Source organism: Garra rufa, chromosome 25 (genome assembly GCF_049309525.1).
Source record: "Garra rufa chromosome 25, GarRuf1.0, whole genome shotgun sequence".
In the NCBI taxonomy this organism is placed as follows: domain Eukaryota; kingdom Metazoa; phylum Chordata; class Actinopteri; order Cypriniformes; family Cyprinidae; genus Garra; species Garra rufa.
In genome coordinates, this window is record NC_133385.1 from 39,690,757 (window position 1) to 39,708,234 (window position 17,478).

Below are 17,478 nucleotides of genomic sequence, written 5' to 3' on the forward strand. Positions count from 1 at the left end.
TCAATGGAATAAGTTGCGCTTGTCGCCGCCCCCCCCCCCCCCCGCTTCGGCCCTTGGGTGTCTGAGGGGCCCCAAATTTCACCAAACGCTGTGTCACGTGGCCCTCGACGACATACCGAGTCGGCAATTTTTTACTACGCAAAACAGCCCTCGTGCTCTGCTGTCCACGAAACAACTGTGAAACTGCATGGGATAAGTGGTATGTGGGATGCTCTGCCGTTCGGCCCCAAACTTGGCCTGCCGGTAGTCACTGGGGACCAGAAAGACCTTCAGGGATGGAGAAAGCCGAATCGCGTATGGATCATGCCGAACTGCCGAAACGCGCACTTAGGAAGGAAGCAGAAATTTCAAACTCTGGACCGCAACTCGGGACGCCCTCGGCTACCCTCGTGTCGAATTTCGAGGTCCTGCGATCTTTCGTGAACGATTTAGAGTGACCTCTCTCTGGGTCAAAAATAGGTGTTTAGCGGGCACGAAAGGCACCTCGTGGCCATGCCCATACGGTCGACCGGCCACTATAGTGGAAAGATGAAGTTTAGGTGGTTAGGGGTCAAAATAGGCACTCTGCAGGCTTCGAGGAAGACCGTGGCGAAGCTTAGGTGGTTAGGGGTCAAAACAGGCACTCTACGGCACCGGGGAAGACCTTGGTGAAGTTTAGGTGGTTAGGGGTCAAAATAGGCACTTTGCGGGCTTTGAGGAAGACTGTGGTGAAGTTTAGGTGATTAGTTGGCGAAATAGGCATTTTGCGGCACTGGGGAAGGCTGTGGTGAAGTTTAGGTGGTTAGTGGGCGAAATAGGCGTTCCGTGGCACTGAGGAAGAGTATGGTGAAGTTTAGGTGATTAGTGGGCGAAATAGGCATTTCGCGGCACTGGGGAAGGCTGTGGTGAAGTTTAGTTGGTTAGTGGGCGAAATAGGCATTCCGTGGCACTGAGGAAGGCTGTGAGGAAGACTAGGCGGTTAGGTGCATCCAAATGCCTTTTGTGGCCTTCCTCGTGGTACCAGGGTGCCCCTACAGGCGTCCGTCCGGAGCCTATGGCCAATTTGGTGGACTCACCAGCTTTTTCTTCAGCTTTTTCTTCTGCCGGGCGGCTTGTGGAGAAAGTGTTCTTATATAAAACGTAAGAGGCGCGCAAAGCACAAGAGCCTGGATAGCTCAGTCGGTAGAGCATCAGACTTTTAATCTGAGGGTCCAGGGTTCAAGTCCCTGTTCAGGCGAAGGGCCGTCTTCTTTTCGGCGACCTCAGGTTGCTGTCGTGCCGGTCCAGCTCTGCAGTGTGGCGGCGTACGCTTAAAGATGTGACAGACTTCACATACAGTGTTTGCTATGCTGCAACTTCATGAGTGTTTTGTTCCTTGAGGTGGGCTGTTTTCCCCTTTAGGAGTTTTACGCTAGGCGAGTTCAGCAAAGCGGTAGCCAGTTCATGGCTTTTTCACCCAACTTTGAGGTCGACAACGGGACAGAAGACATCGTAGTCGTGGCCAAGTGGTTAAGGCGATGGACTAGAAGTCCATTGGGGTCTCCCCACGCAGGTTTGAATCCTGCCGACTACGCTGTTCACCGGCGCTGAGGAGAAGCGGCCGGCCCCTTTTCTTCCGCGTCCCTCGCAGGGATTTGTGTGCCCTCTCTCCAACAGGAATAAAACACGCCGCTGGCCCTTTTTGCATTCGGACGGCCGGCACCACCAGGCGTGAGCCAGTGGCACGCCGTGGTCGTATAGTGGTTAGTACTCTGCGTTGTGGCCGCAGCAACCCCGGTTCGAATCCGGGTCACGGCAGGCTTTTTGTGCACTGAGCTCCTTTCTGCCACCTCCATTTTTCGTACGGGTGCCAGTTATACTATACCAACAACGCAGGCAGCAGACGCTGGCTTTCGGGGGGTCAAAAAAGAAGGCTCGAAGCGCACGAGTCACTGATAGGGCCAAAAAACCTGAAGCCATCTTTGTTTGAGCCCGTCATGGACGAGAGAGCGCTGTCTTTCCATGCTGGCTAAAGTAATTTGAAGTTGCGAAGCTGGAAGCGCAAAGGCTGCAAACACAGTCCATGACGAGGCAAGCTTCGTTCCACTGCACGCTGGCGGGTGGCCAGATTGACTCTGCTCTTGACACTCTAGTGTAGCTCTGCTGTGAGCAGAGCCCCCAAAAATACAGGTCACTCGCAAAGGTTCCCCTGCATGGAAATCTTTAGTAAAAGGCAAAAGATTTATGCGCTGATAAAGAGAAACTCGAGATGTGTCTCTACGCCCTTGGACCTGTGCGCACACTGTGGTAAAGCACTACGCTCACCAAGGATAATCTAGGGTGCCGACACCTGCCAACATGATTTTCGTCACCCCCCTCACTCCAAATGGGAGGAGTTACGAAATTCCCTTCCCTCACCCAGTATTCACAAACCCGATCAAGGCAATGTCATCTCTTTTTTCATGCCCCCGTATTAGAACAAAAAATGAAATGAAATAAAGCGGTCCAAATAATGACCCCCTGTAATGTGTAGCATTCAAGATATTGAGAGACTTTAGCTCGTGGCGGGTCAATCTGGTATTTCATGGAGTATTTCATGGAGAACTTATTTGACAGGGCCTCCACAGGCTTTCTGTGGACAGTACAGTAGTAAATCATATTTAATAACTACAGTGATTTTATGGACACATTTCTACAGTACAGTGCTCAGGGAACACTACCCAGCAGTTCTATGTACATTAGATCACCTAAAACGGCTTAATATGCTTAAAAATGCACTGTCCACGGAAAGCCTGTGGAGGCCCTGTTAAGTAAGTTACAGGTGGGATGTTCCCTCTTGTGTGGTCCGCTTCTGTGGTCAAACATCAATTAATACACAAAAGAACTTATTGAGGTGGCTCCCCCCATCCTCCTGAAGGACCCTGAGGTGTTAAACCCTCAGAATTCCACTGACCACGAACAGCCTGTTTTTTTATAATGAGATAGATTGTACGTGGGACGTCTCAGCCTCTGGACGTGCAATCAAGCTGAAAACCGAGTTCCTGCGCTAGTCTGGACATTCCCAGCTCCTGTGGTGAATTTCAAGAAGTTTGGAGAAACTTGAAAATCTGGCTTGAAAAACCTCAAAGGGGAGGTTGTTTTTGGCAAAATTTTCAAGTTTCTCCAATCTTCTTCAAATTCTCACTGTCATCAGGGCATGTCCAGGCCAGCGCAGGAACGCAGGTTTCAGCTTGATAGCACGTCCAGAAGCTGATATCTGGATGTCCCACGTATAATCTATCCCATTATAAAAAATAGGCTGTTCGTGGTCAGTAGAATTCTGAGGATTGAGCACCTCTGGGTGCTTCAGGAGGAGGCTAGGAGCCACCCAATAGCTTTCTTGGTGGATTCTTTGATGTCTGACCTCAAAAACGGACCGCACAAGAGGGAAAGTCCCACCTGTAACTTACTTGACTGGGCCTCCCAACTTATTCAATGGAAGGTTTACAGGTGTCTCGCGGTCAAGGGGGTCTTTTTCAGCCGATCGAGCAGATACGGACACGGAACTTTGGGGGCCGCCCCGGGGGACCGTGACGTGCCGTATATGCCGATTTTGGGCCGATCAGCCACCATCCACGAAGCGCCTATAAAAAGTCAATGGAATAAGTTGCGCTTGTCGCCGCCCCCCCCCCCCGCTTCGGCCCTTGGGTGTCTGAGGGGCCCCAAATTTCACCGAACGCTGTGTCACGTGGCCCTCGACGACATACCGAGTCGGCAATTTTTTGCTACGCAAAACAGCCCTCGTGCTCTGCTGTCCACGAAACAACTGTGAAACTGCATGGGATAAGTGGTATGTGGGATGCTCTGCCGTTCGGCCCCAAACTTGGCCTGCCGGTAGTCACTGGGGACCAGAAAGACCCTCAGGGATGGAGAAAGCCGAATCGCATATGGATCATGCCGAACTGCCAAAACGCGCACTTAGGAAGGAAGCAGAAATTTCAAACTCTGGACCGCAACTCGGGACACCCTCGGCTACCCTCGTGTCGAATTTCGAGGTCCTGCGATCTTTCGTGAACGATTTAGAGTGACCTCTCTCTGGGTCAAAAATAGGTGTTTAGCGGGCACGAAAGGCACCTCGTGGCCATGCCCATACGGTCGACCGGCCACGATAGTGGAAAGATGAAGTTTAGGTGGTTAGGGGTCAAAATAGGCACTCTGCAGGCTTCGAGGAAGACCGTGGCGAAGCTTAGGTGGTTAGGGGTCAAAACAGGCACTCTACGGCACCGGGGGAAGACCTTGGTGAAGTTTAGGTGGTTAGGGGTCAAAATAGGCACTTTGCGGGCTTTGAGGAAGACTGTGGTGAAGTTTAGGTGATTAGTGGGCGAAATAGGCATTTTGCGGCACTGGGGAAGGCTGTGGTGAAGTTTAGGTGGTTAGTGGGCGAAATAGGCGTTCCGTGGCACTGAGGAAGACTATGGTGAAGTTTAGGTGATTAGTGGGCGAAATAGGCATTTCGCGGCACTGGGGAAGGCTGTGGTGAAGTTTAGGTGGTTAGTGGGCGAAATAGGCGTTCCGTGGCACTGAGGAAGACTATGGTGAAGTTTAGGTGATTAGTGGGCGAAATAGGCATTTCGCGGCACTGGGGAAGGCTGTGGTGAAGTTTAGGTGGTTAGTGGGCGAAATAGGCGTTCCGTGGCACTGAAGAAGGCTGTGAGGAAGACTAGGCGGTTAGGTGCATCCAAATGCCTTTTGTGGCCTTCCTCGTGGCACCAGGGTGCCCCTACAGGCGTCCGTCCGGAGCCTATGGCCAATTTGGTGGACTCACCAGCTTTTTCTTCAGCTTTTTCTTCTGCCGGGCGGCTTGTGGAGAAAGTGTTCTTATATAAAACGTAAGAGGCGCGCAAAGCACAAGAGCCTGGATAGCTCAGTCGGTAGAGCATCAGACTTTTAATCTGAGGGTCCAGGGTTCAAGTCCCTGTTCAGGCGAAGGGCCGTCTTCTTGTCGGCGGCCTCAGGTTGCTGTCGTGCAGGTCCAGCTCTGCCGTGTGGCGGCGTACGCTTAAAGATGTGACAGACTTCACATACAGTGTTTGCTATGCTTCCCCTTCATGAGTGTTTTGTTGCTTGAGGTGGGATTTTTCCCCTTTAGGAGTTTTACGCTAGGCGAGTTCAGCAAAGCGGTAGCCAGTTCATGGCTTTTTCACCCAACTTTGAGGTCGACAACGGGACAGAAGACATCGTAGTCGTGGCCGAGTGGTTAAGGCGATGGATTAGAAGTCCATTGGGGTCTCCCCGCGCAGGTTTGAATCCTGCCGACTACGCTGTTCACCGGCGCTGAGGAGAAGCGGCCGGCCCCTTTTCTTCCACGTCCCTCGCAGGGATTTGTGTGCCCTCTCTCCAACAGGAATAAAACACGCCGCTGGCCCTTTTTGCATTCGGACGGCCGGCACCACCAGGCGTGAGCCAGTGGCACGCCGTGATCGTATAGCGGTTAGTACTCTGCGTTGTGGCCGCAGCAACCCCGGTTCGAATGCGGGTCACGGCAGGCTTTTTGTGCACTGAGCTCCTTTCTGCCACCTCCATTTTTCGTACGGGTGCCAGTTATACTATACCAACAACGCAGGCAGCAGACGCTGGCTTTCGGGGTCAAAAAAGAAGTCTCGAAGCGCACGAGTCACTGATAGGGCCAAAAGAGCTGAAGCCATCTTTGTTTGAGCCCGTCATGGACGAGAGAGCGCTGTCTTTCTATGCTGGCTAAAGAAATTTGAAGTTGCGAAGCTGGAAGCGCAAAGGCTGCAAACACAGTCCATGACGAGGCACGCTTCGTTCCACTGCACGCTGGCGGGTGGCCAGATTGACTCTGCTCTTGACACTCTAGTGTAGCTCTTCTGTGAGCAGAGCCCCCAAAAATACAGGTCACTCGCAAAGGTTCCCCTCCACGGAAATCTTTAGTAAAAGGCAAAAGATTTATGCGCTGATGAAGAGAAACTCGAGATGTGTCTCTACGCCCTTGGACCTGTGCGCACACTGTGGTAAAGCACTACGCTCACCAAGGGTAATCTAGGGTGCCGACACTTGCCAACATGATTTTCGTCACCCCCCTCACTCCAAATGGGAGGAGTTACGAAAGTCCCTTCCCTCACCCAGTATTCACAATCCCGATCAAGGCAATGTCATCTCTTTTTTCATGCCCCCGTATTAGACAAAAAAAGAAATGAAATAAAGCGGTCCAAATAATGACCCCCTGTAATGTGTAGCATTCAAGATATTGAGAGACTTTAGCTCGTGGCGGGTCAATCTGGTATTTCATGGAGTATTTCATGGAGAACTTATTTGACAGGGCCTCCACAGGCTTTCTGTGGACGGTACAGTAGTAAATCATATTTCATAACTACAGTGGGTTTTATGGACACATTTCTACAGTACAGTGCTCAGGGAACACTACCCAGCAGTTCTATGTACATTAGATCACCTAAAACGGCTTAATATGCTTAAAAATGCACTGTCCACGGAAAGCCTGTGGAGGCCCTGTTAAGTAAGTTACAGGTGGGATGTTCCCTCTTCTATGGTCCGCTTCTGTGGTCAAACATCAATTAATACACTAAAGAACTTATTGAGGTGGCTCCCCCATCCTCCTGAAGTACCCTGAGGTGTTAAACCCCCAGAATTCCACTGACCACGAACAGCCTGTGTTTTTATAATGAGATAGATTGTACGTGGGACGTCTCAGCCTCTGGACGTGCAATCAAGCTGAAAACCGAGTTCCTGCGCTAGTCTGGACATTCCCAGCTCCTGTGGTGAATTTCAAGAAGTTTGGAGAAACTTGAAAATCTGGCTTGAAAAACCTCAAAGGGGAGGTTGTTTTTGGCAAAATTTTCAAGTTTCTCCAATCTTCTTCAAATTCTCACCGTCATCAGGGCATGTCCAGGCCAGCGCAGGAACGCAGGTTTCAGCTTGATAGCACGTCCAGAAGCTGAGATCTGGATGTCCCACGTATAATCTATCCCATTATAAAAAATAGGCTGTTCGTGGTCAGTAGAATTCTGAGGATTGAGCACCTCTGGGTGCTTCAGGAGGAGGCTAGGAGCCACCCAATAGCTTTCTTGGTGGATTCTTTGATGTCTGACCTCAAAAACGGACCGCACAAGAGGGAAAGTCCCACCTGTAACTTACTTGACTGGGCCTCCCAACTTATTCAATGGAAGTTTTACAGGTGTCTCGCGGTCAAGGGGGTCTTTTTCAGCCGATCGAGCAGATACGGACACGGAACTTTGGGGGCCGCCCCGGGGGACCGTGACGTGCCGTATATGCCGATTTTGGGCCGATCGGCCACCATCCACGAAGCGCCTATAAAAAGTCAATGGAATAAGTTGCGCTTGTCGCCGCCCCCCCCCCCTTCGGCCCTTGGGTGTCTGAGGGGCCCCAAATTTCACCAAACGCGGTGTCACGTGGCCCTCGACGACATACCGAGTCGGCAATTTTTTGCTACGCAAAACAGCCCTCGTGCTCTGCTGTCCACGAAACAACTGTGAAACTGCATGGGATAAGTGGTATGTGGGATGCTCTGCCGTTCGGCCCCAAACTTGGCCTGCCGGTAGTCACTGGGGACCAGAAAGACCCTCAGGGATGGAGAAAGCCGAATCGCGTATGGATCATGCCGAACTGCCGAAACGCGCACTTAGGAAGGAAGCAGAAATTTCAAACTCTGGACCGCAACTCGGGACGCCCTCGGCGACCCTCGTGTCGAATTTCGAGGTCCTGCGATCTTTCGTGAACGATTTAGAGTGACCTCTCTCTGGGTCAAAAATAGGTGTTTAGCGGGCACGAAAGGCACCTCGTGGCCATGCCCATACGGTCGACCGGCCACGATAGTGGAAAGATGAAGTTTAGGTGGTTAGGGGTCAAAATAGGCACTCTGCAGGCTTCGAGGAAGACCGTGGCGAAGCTTAGGTGGTTAGGGGTCAAAACAGGCACTCTACGGCACCGGGGAAGACCTTGGTGAAGTTTAGGTGGTTAGGGGTCAAAATAGGCACTTTGCGGGCTTTGAGGAAGACTGTGGTGAAGTTTAGGTGATTAGTTGGCGAAATAGGCATTTTGCGGCACTGGGGAAGGCTGTGGTGAAGTTTAGGTGGTTAGTGGGCGAAATAGGCGTTCCGTGGCACTGAGGAAGAGTATGGTGAAGTTTAGGTGATTAGTGGGCGAAATAGGCATTTCGCGGCACTGGGGAAGGCTGTGGTGAAGTTTAGTTGGTTAGTGGGCGAAATAGGCATTCCGTGGCACTGAGGAAGGCTGTGAGGAAGACTAGGCGGTTAGGTGCATCCAAATGCCTTTTGTGGCCTTCCTCGTGGTACCAGGGTGCCCCTACAGGCGTCCGTCCGGAGCCTATGGCCAATTTGGTGGACTCACCAGCTTTTTCTTCAGCTTTTTCTTCTGCCGGGCGGCTTGTGGAGAAAGTGTTCTTATATAAAACGTAAGAGGCGCGCAAAGCACAAGAGCCTGGATAGCTCAGTCGGTAGAGCATCAGACTTTTAATCTGAGGGTCCAGGGTTCAAGTCCCTGTTCAGGCGTAGGGCCGTCTTCTTTTCGGCGACCTCAGGTTGCTGTCGTGCCGGTCCAGCTCTGCAGTGTGGCGGCGTACGCTTAAAGATGTGACAGACTTCACATACAGTGTTTGCTATGCTGCAACTTCATGAGTGTTTTGTTCCTTGAGGTGGGCTGTTTTCCCCTTTAGGAGTTTTACGCTAGGCGAGTTCAGCAAAGCGGTAGCCAGTTCATGGCTTTTTCACCCAACTTTGAGGTCGACAACGGGACAGAAGACATCGTAGTCATGGCCAAGTGGTTAAGGCGATGGACTAGAAGTCCATTGGGGTCTCCCCACGCAGGTTTGAATCCTGCCGACTACGCTGTTCACCGGCACTGAGGAGAAGCGGCCGGCCCCTTTTCTTCCGCGTCCCTCGCAGGGATTTGTGTGCCCTCTCTCCAACAGGAATAAAACACGCCGCTGGCCCTTTTTGCATTCGGACGGCCGGCACCACCAGGCGTGAGCCAGTGGCACGCCGTGGTCGTATAGTGGTTAGTACTCTGCGTTGTGGCCGCAGCAACCCCGGTTCGAATCCGGGTCACGGCAGGCTTTTTGTGCACTGAGCTCCTTTCTGCCACCTCCATTTTTCGTACGGGTGCCAGTTATACTATACCAACAACGCAGGCAGCAGACGCTGGCTTTCGGGGGGTCAAAAAAGAAGGCTCGAAGCGCACGAGTCACTGATAGGGCCAAAAAAGCTGAAGCCATCTTTGTTTGAGCCCGTCATGGACGAGAGAGCGCTGTCTTTCCATGCTGGCTAAAGTAATTTGAAGTTGCGAAGCTGGAAGCGCAAAGGCTGCAAACACAGTCCATGACGAGGCAAGCTTCGTTCCACTGCACGCTGGCGGGTGGCCAGATTGACTCTGCTCTTGACACTCTAGTGTAGCTCTGCTGTGAGCAGAGCCCCCAAAAATACAGGTCACTCGCAAAGGTTCCCCTGCACGGAAATCTTTAGTAAAAGGCAAAAGATTTATGCGCTGATGAAGAGAAACTCGAGATGTGTCTCTACGCCCTTGGACCTGTGCGCACACTGTGGTAAAGCACTACGCTCACCAAGGGTAATCTAGGGTGCCGACACCTGCCAACATGATTTTCGTCACCCCCCTCACTCCAAATGGGAGGAGTTACGAAATTCCCTTCCCTCACCCAGTATTCACAAACCCGATCAAGGCAATGTCATCTCTTTTTTCATGCCCCCGTATTAGAACAAAAAATGAAATGAAATAAAGCGGTCCAAATAATGACCCCCTGTAATGTGTAGCATTCAAGATATTGAGAGACTTTAGCTCGTGGCGGGTCAATCTGGTATTTCATGGAGTATTTCATGGAGAACTTATTTGACAGGGCCTCCACAGGCTTTCTGTGGACAGTACAGTAGTAAATCATATTTAATAACTACAGTGATTTTATGGACACATTTCTACAGTACAGTGCTCAGGGAACACTACCCAGCAGTTCTATGTACATTAGATCACCTAAAACGGCTTAATATGCTTAAAAATGCACTGTCCACGGAAAGCCTGTGGAGGCCCTGTTAAGTAAGTTACAGGTGGGATGTTCCCTCTTGTGTGGTCCACTTCTGTGGTCAAACATCAATTAATACACTAAAGAACTTATTGAGGTGGCTCCCCCCATCCTCCTGAAGGACCCTGAGGTGTTAAACCCTCAGAATTCCACTGACCACGAACAGCCTGTTTTTTTATAATGAGATAGATTGTACGTGGGACGTCTCAGCCTCTGGACGTGCAATCAAGCTGAAAACCGAGTTCCTGCGCTAGTCTGGACATTCCCAGCTCCTGTGGTGAATTTCAAGAAGTTTGGAGAAACTTGAAAATCTGGCTTGAAAAACCTCAAAGGGGAGGTTGTTTTTGGCAAAATTTTCAAGTTTCTCCAATCTTCTTCAAATTCTCACCGTCATCAGGGCATGTCCAGGCCAGCGCAGGAACGCAGGTTTCAGCTTGATAGCACGTCCAGAAGCTGAGATCTGGATGTCCCACGTATAATCTATCCCATTATAAAAAATAGGCTGTTCGTGGTCAGTAGAATTCTGAGGATTGAGCACCTCTGGGTGCTTCAGGAGGAGGCTAGGAGCCACCCAATAGCTTTCTTGGTGGATTCTTTGATGTCTGACCTCAAAAACGGACCGCACAAGAGGGAAAGTCCCACCTGTAACTTACTTGACTGGGCCTCCCAACTTATTCAATGGAAGTTTTACAGGTGTCTCGCGGTCAAGGGGGTCTTTTTCAGCCGATCGAGCAGATACGGACACGGAACTTTGGGGGCCGCCCCGGGGGACCGTGACGTGCCGTATATGCCGATTTTGGGCCGATCAGCCACCATCCACGAAGCGCCTATAAAAAGTCAATGGAATAAGTTGCGCTTGTCGCCGCCCCCCCCCCGCTTCGGCCCTTGGGTGTCTGAGGGGCCCCAAATTTCACCAAACGCTGTGTCACGTGGCCCTCGACGACATACCGAGTCGGCAATTTTTTGCTACGCAAAACAGCCCTCGTGCTCTGCTGTCCACGAAACAACTGTGAAACTGCATGGGATAAGTGGTATGTGGGATGCTCTGCCGTTCGGCCCCAAACTTGGCCTGCCGGTAGTCACTGGGGACCAGAAAGACCTTCAGGGATGGAGAAAGCCGAATCGCGTATGGATCATGCCGAACTGCCGAAACGCGCACTTAGGAAGGAAGCAGAAATTTCAAACTCTGGACCGCAACTCGGGACGCCCTCGGCTACCCTCGTGTCGAATTTCGAGGTCCTGCGATCTTTCGTGAACGATTTAGAGTGACCTCTCTCTGGGTCAAAAATAGGTGTTTAGCGGGCACGAAAGGCACCTCGTGGCCATGCCCATACGGTCGACCGGCCACTAAAGTGGAAAGATGAAGTTTAGGTGGTTAGGGGTCAAAATAGGCACTCTGCAGGCTTCGAGGAAGACCGTGGCGAAGCTTAGGTGGTTAGGGGTCAAAACAGGCACTCTACGGCACCGGGGAAGACCTTGGTGAAGTTTAGGTGGTTAGGGGTCAAAATAGGCACTTTGCGGGCTTTGAGGAAGACTGTGGTGAAGTTTAGGTGATTAGTGGGCGAAATAGGCATTTTGCGGCACTGGGGAAGGCTGTGGTGAAGTTTAGGTGGTTAGTGGGCGAAATAGGCGTTCCGTGGCACTGAGGAAGACTATGGTGAAGTTTAGGTGATTAGTGGGCGAAATAGGCATTTCGCGGCACTGGGGAAGGCTGTGGTGAAGTTTAGGTGGTTAGTGGGCGAAATAGGCGTTCCGTGGCACTGAGGAAGACTATGGTGAAGTTTAGGTGATTAGTGGGCGAAATAGGCATTTCGCGGCACTGGGGAAGGCTGTGGTGAAGTTTAGGTGGTTAGTGGGCGAAATAGGTGTTCCGTGGCACTGAGGAAGACTATGGTGAAGTTTAGGTGATTAGTGGGCGAAATAGGCATTTCGCGGCACTGGGGAAGGCTGTGGTGAAGTTTAGGTGGTTAGTGGGCGAAATAGGCATTCCGTGGCACTGAGGAAGGCTGTGAGGAAGACTAGGCGGTTAGGTGCATCCAAATGCCTTTTGTGGCCTTCCTCGTGGTACCAGGGTGCCCCTACAGGCGTCCGTCCGGAGCCTATGGCCAATTTGGTGGACTCACCAGCTTTTTCTTCAGCTTTTTCTTCTGCCGGGCGGCTTGTGGAGAAAGTGTTCTTATATAAAACGTAAGAGGCGCGCAAAGCACAAGAGCCTGGATAGCTCAGTCGGTAGAGCATCAGACTTTTAATCTGAGGGTCCAGGGTTCAAGTCCCTGTTCAGGCGAAAGGCCGTCTTCTTGTCGGCGACCTCAGGTTGCTGTCGTGCCGGTCCAGCTCTGCCGTGTGGCGGCGTACGCTTAAAGATGTGACAGACTTCACATACAGTGTTTGCTATGCTTCCCCTTCATGAGTGTTTTGTTCCTTGAGGTGGGCTGTTTTCCCCTTTAGGAGTTTTACGCTAGGCGAGTTCAGCAAAACGGTAGCCAGTTCATGGCTTTTTCACCCAACTTTGAGGTCGACAACGGGACAGAAGACATCGTAGTCGTGGCCGAGTGGTTAAGGCGATGGACTAGAAGTCCATTGGGGTCTCCCCACGCAGGTTTGAATCCTGCCGACTACGCTGTTCACCGGCGCTGAGGAGAAGCGGCCGGCCCCTTTTCTTCCGCGTCCCTCGCAGGGATTTGTGTGCCCTCTCTCCAACAGGAATAAAACACGCCGCTGGCCCTTTTTGCATTCGGACGGCCGGCACCACCAGCCGTGAGTCAGTGGCACGCCGTGGTCGTATAGTGGTTAGTACTCTGTGTTGTGGCCGCAGCAACCCCGGTTCGAATCCGGGTCACGGCAGGCTTTTTGTGCACTGAGCTCCTTTCTGCCACCTCCATTTTTCGTACGGGTGCCAGTTATACTATACCAACAACGCAGGTAGCAGACGCTGGCTTTCGGGGGGTCAAAAAAGAAGGCTCGAAGCGCACGAGTCACTGATAGGGCCAAAAAAGCTGAAGCCATCTTTGTTTGAGCCCGTCATGGACGAGAGAGCGCTGTCTTTCCATGCTGGCTAAAGTAATTTGAAGTTGCGAAGCTGGAAGCGCAAAGGCTGCAAACACAGTCCATGACGAGGCAAGCTTCGTTCCACTGCACGCTGGCGGGTGGCCAGATTGACTCTGCTCTTGACACTCTAGTGTAGCTCTGCTGTGAGCAGAGCCCCCAAAAATACAGGTCACTCGCAAAGGTTCCCCTCCATGGAAATCTTTAGTAAAAGGCAAAAGATTTATGCGCTGATGAAGAGAAACTCGAGATGTGTCTCTACGCCCTTGGACCTGTGCGCACACTGTGGTAAAGCACTACGCTCACCAAGGGTAATCTAGGGTGCCGACACTTGCCAACATGATTTTCGTCACCCCCCTCACTCCAAATGGGAGGAGTTACGAAAGTCCCTTCCCTCACCCAGTATTCACAATCCCGATCAAGGCAATGTCATCTCTTTTTTCATGCCCCCGTATTAGACAAAAAAATGAAATGAAATAAAGCGGTCCAAATAATGACCCTCTGTAATGTGTAGCATTCAAGATATTGAGAGACTTTAGCTCGTGGCGGGTCAATCTGGTATTTCATGGAGTATTTCATGGAGAACTTATTTGACAGGGCCTTCACAGGCTTTCTGTGGACGGTACAGTAGTAAATCATATTTCATAACTACAGTGGTTTTATGGACACATTTCTACAGTACAGTGCTCAGGGAACACTACCCAGCAGTTCTATGTACATTAGATCACCTAAAACGGCTTAATATGCTTAAAAATGCACTGTCCACGGAAAGCCTGTGGAGGCCCTGTTAAGTAAGTTACAGGTGGGATGTTCCCTCTTCTGTGGTCCGCTTCTGTGGTCAAACATCAATTAATACACTAAAGAACTTATTGAGGTGGCTCCCCATCCTCCTGAAGTACCCTGAGGTGTTAAACCCTCAGAATTCCACTGACCACGAACAGCCTGTGTTTTTATAATGAGATAGATTGTACGTGGGACGTCTCAGCCTCTGGACGTGCAATCAAGCTGAAAACCGAGTTCCTGCGCTAGTCTGGACATTCCCAGCTCCTGTGGTGAATTTCAAGAAGTTTGGAGAAACTTGAAAATCTGGCTTGAAAAACCTCAAAGGGGAGGTTGTTTTTGGCAAAATTTTCAAGTTTCTCCAATCTTCTTCAAATTCTCACCGTCATCAGGGCATGTCCAGGCCAGCGCAGGAACGCAGGTTTCAGCTTGATAGCACGTCCAGAAGCTGAGATCTGGATGTCCCACGTATAATCTATCCCATTATAAAAAATAGGCTGTTCGTGGTCAGTAGAATTCTGAGGATTGAGCACCTCTGGGTGCTTCAGGAGGAGGCTAGGAGCCACCCAATAGCTTTCTTGGTGGATTCTTTGATGTCTGACCGCAAAAACGGACCACACAAGAGGGAAAGTCCCACCTGTAACTTACTTGACTGGGCCTCCCAACTTATTCAATGGAAGTTTTACAGGTGTCTCGCGGTCAAGGGGGTCTTTTTCAGCCGATCGAGCAGATACGGACACGGAACTTTGGGGGTCGCCCCGGGGGACCGTGACGTGCCGTATATGCCGATTTTGGGCCGATCGGCCACCATCCACGAAGCGCCTATAAAAAGTCAATGGAATAAGTTGCGCTTGTCGCCGCCCCCCCCCCCCCCCCCCCTTCGGCCCTTGGGTGTCTGAGGGGCCCCAAATTTCACCGAACGCGGTGTCACGTGGCCCTCGACGACATACCGAGTCGGCAATTTTTTGCTACGCAAAACAGCCCTCGTGCTCTGCTGTCCACGAAACAACTGTGAAACTGCATGGGATAAGTGGTATGTGGGATGCTCTGCCGTTCGGCCCCAAACTTGGCCTGCCGGTAGTCACTGGGGACCAGAAAGACCCTCAGGGATGGAGAAAGCCGAATCGCGTATGGATCATGCCGAACTGCCGAAACGCGCACTTAGGAAGGAAGCAGAAATTTCAAACTCTGGACCGCAACTCGGGACGCCCTCGGCTACCCTCGTGTCGAATTTCGAGGTCCTGCGATCTTTCGGGAACGATTTAAAGTGACCTCTCTCTGGGTCAAAAATAGGTGTTTAGCGGGCACGAAAGGCACCTCGTGGCCATGCCCATACGGTCGACCGGCCACGATAGTGGAAAGATGAAGTTTAGGTGGTTAGGGGTCAAAATAGGCACTCTGCAGGCTTCGAGGAAGACCGTGGCGAAGCTTAGGTGGTTAGGGGTCAAAACAGGCACTCTACGGCACCGGGGAAGACCTTGGTGAAGTTTAGGTGGTTAGGGGTCAAAATAGGCACTTTGCGGGCTTTGAGGAAGACTGTGGTGAAGTTTAGGTGATTAGTGGGCGAAATAGGCATTTCGCGGCACTGGGGAAGGCTGTGGTGAAGTTTAGGTGGTTAGTGGGCGAAATAGGTGTTCCGTGGCACTGAGGAAGACTATGGTGAAGTTTAGGTGATTAGTGGGCGAAATAGGCATTTCGCGGCACTGGGGAAGGCTGTGGTGAAGTTTAGGTGGTTAGTGGGCGAAATAGGCATTCCGTGGCACTGAGGAAGGCTGTGAGGAAGACTAGGCGGTTAGGTGCATCCAAATGCCTTTTGTGGCCTTCCTCGTGGTACCAGGGTGCCCCTACAGGCGTCCGTCCGGAGCCTATGGCCAATTTGGTGGACTCACCAGCTTTTTCTTCAGCTTTTTCTTCTGCCGGGCGGCTTGTGGAGAAAGTGTTCTTATATAAAACGTAAGAGGCGCGCAAAGCACAAGAGCCTGGATAGCTCAGTCGGTAGAGCATCAGACTTTTAATCTGAGGGTCCAGGGTTCAAGTCCCTGTTCAGGCGAAAGGCCGTCTTCTTGTCGGCGACCTCAGGTTGCTGTCGTGCCGGTCCAGCTCTGCCGTGTGGCGGCGTACGCTTAAAGATGTGACAGACTTCACATACAGTGTTTGCTATGCTTCCCCTTCATGAGTGTTTTGTTCCTTGAGGTGGGCTGTTTTCCCCTTTAGGAGTTTTACGCTAGGCGAGTTCAGCAAAACGGTAGCCAGTTCATGGCTTTTTCACCCAACTTTGAGGTCGACAACGGGACAGAAGACATCGTAGTCGTGGCCGAGTGGTTAAGGCGATGGACTAGAAGTCCATTGGGGTCTCCCCACGCAGGTTTGAATCCTGCCGACTACGCTGTTCACCGGCGCTGAGGAGAAGCGGCCGGCCCCTTTTCTTCCGCGTCCCTCGCAGGGATTTGTGTGCCCTCTCTCCAACAGGAATAAAACACGCCGCTGGCCCTTTTTGCATTCGGACGGCCGGCACCACCAGCCGTGAGTCAGTGGCACGCCGTGGTCGTATAGTGGTTAGTACTCTGCGTTGTGGCCGCAGCAACCCCGGTTCGAATCCGGGTCACGGCAGGCTTTTTGTGCACTGAGCTCCTTTCTGCCACCTCCATTTTTCGTACGGGTGCCAGTTATACTATACCAACAACGCAGGTAGCAGACGCTGGCTTTCGGGGGGTCAAAAAAGAAGGCTCGAAGCGCACGAGTCACTGATAGGGCCAAAAAAGCTGAAGCCATCTTTGTTTGAGCCCGTCATGGACGAGAGAGCGCTGTCTTTCCATGCTGGCTAAAGTAATTTGAAGTTGCGAAGCTGGAAGCGCAAAGGCTGCAAACACAGTCCATGACGAGGCAAGCTTCGTTCCACTGCACGCTGGCGGGTGGCCAGATTGACTCTGCTCTTGACACTCTAGTGTAGCTCTGCTGTGAGCAGAGCCCCCAAAAATACAGGTCACTCGCAAAGGTTCCCCTCCATGGAAATCTTTAGTAAAAGGCAAAAGATTTATGCGCTGATGAAGAGAAACTCGAGATGTGTCTCTACGCCCTTGGACCTGTGCGCACACTGTGGTAAAGCACTACGCTCACCAAGGGTAATCTAGGGTGCCGACACTTGCCAACATGATTTTCGTCACCCCCCTCACTCCAAATGGGAGGAGTTACGAAAGTCCCTTCCCTCACCCAGTATTCACAATCCCGATCAAGGCAATGTCATCTCTTTTTTCATGCCCCCGTATTAGACAAAAAAATGAAATGAAATAAAGCGGTCCAAATAATGACCCTCTGTAATGTGTAGCATTCAAGATATTGAGAGACTTTAGCTCGTGGCGGGTCAATCTGGTATTTCATGGAGTATTTCATGGAGAACTTATTTGACAGGGCCTCCACAGGCTTTCTGTGGACGGTACAGTAGTAAATCATATTTCATAACTACAGTGGTTTTATGGACACATTTCTACAGTACAGTGCTCAGGGAACACTACCCAGCAGTTCTATGTACATTAGATCACCTAAAACGGCTTAATATGCTTAAAAATGCACTGTCCACGGAAAGCCTGTGGAGGCCCTGTTAAGTAAGTTAC

General features: G+C 51.4%; 14 non-coding genes across 14 annotated transcripts; 9 read left to right on the forward strand and 5 right to left on the reverse strand.

The window, feature by feature from the left end:
• The first annotated feature begins 1,143 nt into the window (after positions 1 to 1,143).
• On the forward strand, positions 1,144 to 1,216 carry trnak-uuu (transfer RNA lysine (anticodon UUU)). The gene has a single exon. It is a non-coding gene; the product is annotated as a tRNA-Lys (tRNA).
• A 488-nt stretch (positions 1,217 to 1,704) lies between these two features.
• On the forward strand, positions 1,705 to 1,776 carry trnah-gug (transfer RNA histidin (anticodon GUG)). The gene has a single exon. It is a non-coding gene; the product is annotated as a tRNA-His (tRNA).
• Positions 1,777 to 2,114: 338 nt separating this feature from the next.
• Positions 2,115 to 2,229, reverse strand: LOC141302210 (U5 spliceosomal RNA). Its single transcript, XR_012342318.1, has one exon. It is a non-coding gene; the product is annotated as a U5 spliceosomal RNA (small nuclear RNA).
• Positions 2,230 to 4,850: 2,621 nt separating this feature from the next.
• On the forward strand, positions 4,851 to 4,923 carry trnak-uuu (transfer RNA lysine (anticodon UUU)). Its single transcript has one exon. It is a non-coding gene; the product is annotated as a tRNA-Lys (tRNA).
• An 895-nt stretch (positions 4,924 to 5,818) lies between these two features.
• On the reverse strand, positions 5,819 to 5,933 carry LOC141302236 (U5 spliceosomal RNA). Its single transcript, XR_012342344.1, has one exon. It is a non-coding gene; the product is annotated as a U5 spliceosomal RNA (small nuclear RNA).
• A 2,498-nt stretch (positions 5,934 to 8,431) lies between these two features.
• Positions 8,432 to 8,504, forward strand: trnak-uuu (transfer RNA lysine (anticodon UUU)). The gene has a single exon. It is a non-coding gene; the product is annotated as a tRNA-Lys (tRNA).
• A 488-nt stretch (positions 8,505 to 8,992) lies between these two features.
• Positions 8,993 to 9,064, forward strand: trnah-gug (transfer RNA histidin (anticodon GUG)). Its single transcript has one exon. It is a non-coding gene; the product is annotated as a tRNA-His (tRNA).
• Positions 9,065 to 9,402: 338 nt separating this feature from the next.
• LOC141302232 (U5 spliceosomal RNA) lies at positions 9,403 to 9,517 on the reverse strand. Its single transcript, XR_012342339.1, has one exon. It is a non-coding gene; the product is annotated as a U5 spliceosomal RNA (small nuclear RNA).
• Positions 9,518 to 12,253: 2,736 nt separating this feature from the next.
• trnak-uuu (transfer RNA lysine (anticodon UUU)) lies at positions 12,254 to 12,326 on the forward strand. The gene has a single exon. It is a non-coding gene; the product is annotated as a tRNA-Lys (tRNA).
• Positions 12,327 to 12,814: 488 nt separating this feature from the next.
• trnah-gug (transfer RNA histidin (anticodon GUG)) lies at positions 12,815 to 12,886 on the forward strand. Its single transcript has one exon. It is a non-coding gene; the product is annotated as a tRNA-His (tRNA).
• A 338-nt stretch (positions 12,887 to 13,224) lies between these two features.
• LOC141302241 (U5 spliceosomal RNA) lies at positions 13,225 to 13,339 on the reverse strand. The gene has a single exon (XR_012342348.1). It is a non-coding gene; the product is annotated as a U5 spliceosomal RNA (small nuclear RNA).
• Positions 13,340 to 15,844: 2,505 nt separating this feature from the next.
• trnak-uuu (transfer RNA lysine (anticodon UUU)) lies at positions 15,845 to 15,917 on the forward strand. The gene has a single exon. It is a non-coding gene; the product is annotated as a tRNA-Lys (tRNA).
• A 488-nt stretch (positions 15,918 to 16,405) lies between these two features.
• trnah-gug (transfer RNA histidin (anticodon GUG)) lies at positions 16,406 to 16,477 on the forward strand. The gene has a single exon. It is a non-coding gene; the product is annotated as a tRNA-His (tRNA).
• A 338-nt stretch (positions 16,478 to 16,815) lies between these two features.
• LOC141302242 (U5 spliceosomal RNA) lies at positions 16,816 to 16,930 on the reverse strand. Its single transcript, XR_012342349.1, has one exon. It is a non-coding gene; the product is annotated as a U5 spliceosomal RNA (small nuclear RNA).
• Positions 16,931 to 17,478: the final 548 nt, after the last annotated feature.